Source organism: Anneissia japonica, unplaced genomic scaffold (assembly GCF_011630105.1).
Source record: "Anneissia japonica isolate Jap-2015-1 unplaced genomic scaffold, ASM1163010v1 scaffold287936_len456577_cov159, whole genome shotgun sequence".
Classification (NCBI taxonomy): domain Eukaryota; kingdom Metazoa; phylum Echinodermata; class Crinoidea; order Comatulida; family Comatulidae; genus Anneissia; species Anneissia japonica.
Genome location: NW_022718077.1, coordinates 318,324 through 323,228, shown reverse-complemented (window position 1 = coordinate 323,228; position 4,905 = coordinate 318,324).

Genomic DNA, 4,905 nt, shown 5'->3' with positions numbered 1-4,905 from the left:
TATACTTACTATGCTGGAATTAAAAGAAGTTTGAACAGTGTCACAGCAGCTGCTGCAGGCCAGAAATATGTATGAAAATGTGTTTGCGACGTGGAGGCCGCCATGTTTGCAAAATGAAAGTTCATGTAAATAAGGTGACCTGGGAGCAGGCAGGCATCAAACCAATCAGCGAGCTCGAATTAGATACGTACTAATACCATGGTAATACAATGGACCTATTAATAAGAATTTATATCAATATGCGCTATATAAATATAACATTATTATTATTATACAGTAGCTAGTTTAAATTACAGTATTAATGATAGACATATTACTATCAAAATTTGTATCATATATTAACTAATTAACCTTATTTTATTGTCTATCTGATACAAAGTATCACTTAAACTCGTTTCGATGTCTAATTACAATAGGCCTATTACCCGACATTAAAACTCGATCGTTTTTATCTCAAAACTAAAACTTTGGACAAAACGCTAAAAAAAACAAAACGGCAATAAACCAAAACGGCAATGGTAAGTACCAAAACGGCAACAGACCAAAACGGCAATGTCAACTACCAAAACGGCAAAGGAGCAAATCAATTCCAAGACTGAAGCGCCACCGTTTTTTTTTATTAATCCATGACGAATTAATAAATTAGATTATTTAATTAATTAATTAATTAATTAATTAATTAATTAATTAATTAATTAATTAATTAATTAATTAATTGATTGATTGATTGATTGATTGATTGATTGATTGATTGATTGATTGATTGATTGATTGATTGATTGATTGATTGATTGATTGATTGATTGATTGATTAATTAATTATTAGTTAGTTAGTTAGTTAGTTAGTTAGTTAGTTAGTTAGTTAGTTAGTTAGTTAGTTAATTAATTAGTTAATTTAATTTAATTTAATTAATTAATTAATTTATTATTATTTAATAATTAATTATTAAATTAATTAATTAAATAATTAACTAATATTAGGCTCAACTAATATTTAGGCTCAACTACCAATGAACAATCAACAAACTACCGGGTTTCTGGGTTGATTTGCAAGGTACTACATGGCTCAACTAATTTTTACCTAGGGTTTAATTGGTAAAAATCGCACACAAACCATACGACGTCACTGACAACGCCGGGGATGGCAACTCGATTTTGAGATTAATTTTCCGAATAAAGTTATACTAAATAACTTCTAATGACGAACTATTGTTTTCAGTTGTCTTTGTTGGTCATTCAACTGTCATTTTATCTATTTTTTTCGGTGATATTACCATTCTCAATAATCTATAAAACACCCACATAACATGTCAGGTCACCGGGGACGCAACTGCCAAAAAAACTATTTTTGGCAGCGAAGGGACGCTACCAATGAACATTCAACAAACTACCGGGTTTCTGGGTTGATTTGCAAAGGTACTACATTGCTCAACTAATTTTTACTTAGGGGTTAATTGGTAAAAATCGCTCACAAATCATACGACGTCACTGATAACGCTGGGGACGGCAACTCGATTTTGAGATTAATTTTCCGAATAAAGTTATACTAAATAACTTCTAATGACGAACTATTGTTTTCAGTTGTCTTTGTTGGTCACTCAACTGTCATTTTATCTATTTTTTCGGTGATATTACCATTCTCAATAATCTATAAAACACCCACATAACATATCAGGTCACCGGGGACGCAACTGCCAAATAAACAATTTTTGGCAGCGAAGGGACGCTACCAATGAACAATCAACAAACTACCGGGTTTCTGGGTTGATTTGCAAGGTACTACATGGCTCAACTAATATTTACTTAGGGGTTAATTGGTAAAAATCGGTCAAGTAGTTCATACGACGTCACTGATAACACCAGGGACGGCAACTCGATTTTGAGATTAATTTTCCGAATAAAGTTATACCAAATAACTTCTAATGACGAACTATTGTTTTCAGTTGTCTTTGTTGGTCACTCAACTGTCATTTTATCTATTTTTCGGTGATGAAGGGACGCTACCAATGAACAATCAACAAACTACCGGGTTTCTGGGTTAATTTGCAAGGGACGCTACCAATGAACATTGAACAAACTACCGGGTTTCTGGATTGATTTGCAAAGGTACTACATGGCTCAACTAATTTTTACTTAGGGGTTAATTGGTAAAAATCGCTCACAAGCCATACGACGTCACTGATAACGCCAGGGACGGCAACTCGATTTTGAGATAAATTTTCCGAATAAAGTTATACTAAATAACTTCTAATGACGAACTATTGTTTTCAGTTGTCTTTGTTGGTCACTCAACTGTCATTTTATCTATTTTTTCGGTGATATTACCATTCTTAATAATCTATAAAACACCCACATAACATATCAGGTCACCGGGGACGCAACTTCCAAATAAACTATTTTTGGCAGCGAAGGGACGCTACCAATGAACAATCAACAAACTACCGGGTTTTTGGGTTGATTTGCAAGGTACTAATGGCTCAACTAATTTTTACTCGTCGGAAGGTATCAAGATAATAAACAGTTTCATTGGACTAAATTCTTGCTTATGTTAACCACATGCTTACCTAATATTTTACTGACACTGGTTTTAAATAAAATAAATAACAACTTTGGTTTGTATCAAAGTTTTAATAAGTACATAAAACTATGTCACAATAACGTATGCAAAAATGCACACGGACACCACGCTCTTTTTGTATTTTTCTTGAAATCTGTATGCCTGATCACCATTATCATACACAGTATAATTGATTTAAGTAAGATGTTTCAAATGATATAAAAATGTATGCAAACATGCCTTTGGAACAGTTTTTTTTCGATAATAATCAGTAAATCCTGTGCAATAAATGATACATACATAATAAATAATAAACTGATTAACAATTAAAGACATTTTGCATAAATGAGGTCCCATGCACAATTGTAACTTTTATGATTATTTAAGGAAGAACAATGGCGGGCATTTACTGCTTCGAACGACAAATCAAATTACTCTCCCTGTGAACAATAGATGACGCAACGCCCTCTGCTCATTGTCGGTAGCAATCTGAATGGATCGTTGTTAAAAAAGGATCCATTGCGCGTCGTGTGGCGTTCTTCATAGCATCACATTCGGCAGACGACTCTTGTGTGGAGTTAGTAAGTACCCGGCTTAAGGCATATAGGCCCACAAATTCTATGTGCAGTGGAGCATGCACACAGTGACACAAGTTTGCATGGAAACGAGACATACATCAAAAAAATAATTAGACTACCATTACTCAAATTAAAAACTTGGGTCTTTTTCACACCATATATATATATATACCCTGTCTCTTATTAAGAGACAGGTTGTACATTTTCATGTTATAATTGGTTTTATGTTGTGCCACACTGGAATTAAGTTTTACTTTTTAAAGAAAAGTTTCATTGACCATCCTTGCATCATCTTTTATTGTAATATTTTTTGTCCTGCCTTGTGCGAATTTTATCTGTTTTGTACAATGTTTTGACGATTAGAAATAAACTGAACTGATGATATACCAAAATAAATATTGAATCAGAATGGTCTGTTAATCTTTTTTTGAGTTGTACTTTTTTTGTTATATTAATGACAGCAGTTAAAATAAAACCGTCAAACCTAGGTAAATACGAGTTAATATCACCTTAAAGTTCATTAATCAGGTGCGAAATCATGAGGGGGTTTAAAGGTAACGCCCATGGAACGTTACTTTCAATAACCTTTTAATTTAAAAAAAGGCGTTTTAAGCAAACTATTGTTGATTCGGTGATTCAATTATTAACTGTGTTGCCTACGTTACCGTACTTATAATTGATCATTTTCTATTGATAATTATATGGCAACGTCGTAAATACAAGTGCATATACTTTTTCTTCCATTTTTTAAATATATTTTTTTCTCTGCAATTTTAGGCGATTGTATAACTGCAATCATTTATGTACAGTATACATTTTTATAACAACAACTATAATGATTATTCTACGCCCTCGGCTTAGACTCTCTAGGCCAGTAGCCTAGAAGTATTTTATTTAGCCATTTAGTCATTTAGGAAGTGTTGCCGTTTTGGTTTGTTGCCGTTTTTATTTATTGCCGTTCTGGTCTGAAAGTGTTGGTTCAGCCGTTTCGGTCATTGCCGTTTTGACTTATTGCCGTTTTGGTTTTTAGCCGTTTTGACCTGTTCCCATACGCCCTATAAAGGCGCAGTCCATAAAAGTTATAAAAAAAAATATATATAAAAACAATCAAAGAATAATTAAATATCTAAATTTTGTATATTTACGTAAGTTATAAACTTCTAATTTTAAAAGTAAGATAAATGAGTTATCTATGTGCTCGATAAAAGGAAGAAGGTAAGGCAACGAACACAGGAATTACGGGCCCTAATAATATTTCCTAATATTGCACAGATACCATTGGCTGATAAGTAACTGATTTCAAAGTCTTTTGTAGTAAAAAATGTCAGAAAGAAATTATTTCGTATTGTGAATTGTCAAAAAAAAATGAATGAACAAACATGAATTTCACAAGGTGTGCTATTTATTTAAACTGAGTGACAGTTTCAATATAAACAATTGCTTTCTTTGCGATATAACTAATACACCATTTGCTTTGGTAACTAGGTCTTTATCTTGTATTTAGCTCTGACGTCATAGGGATACTCCGTTACCGTCGGATACTCGGCCAGTGATTTGTTCTGTAAGATAATATCATTTTCATGTTTTCAACAAACTGTAAATAAAATTATGGCAATTACAAATTTTAAAAAATATTTTGTGGTTAACGCAATGCCATACCCGTCACAATTATTTTTCATCACAATTGTACTTAACATTAATTAGCAGCCCGATTAGCAGGCATATCACAGGCGCGGTTCCAGCGGGGGGGGGGGGGGCATGAGGGCCTAT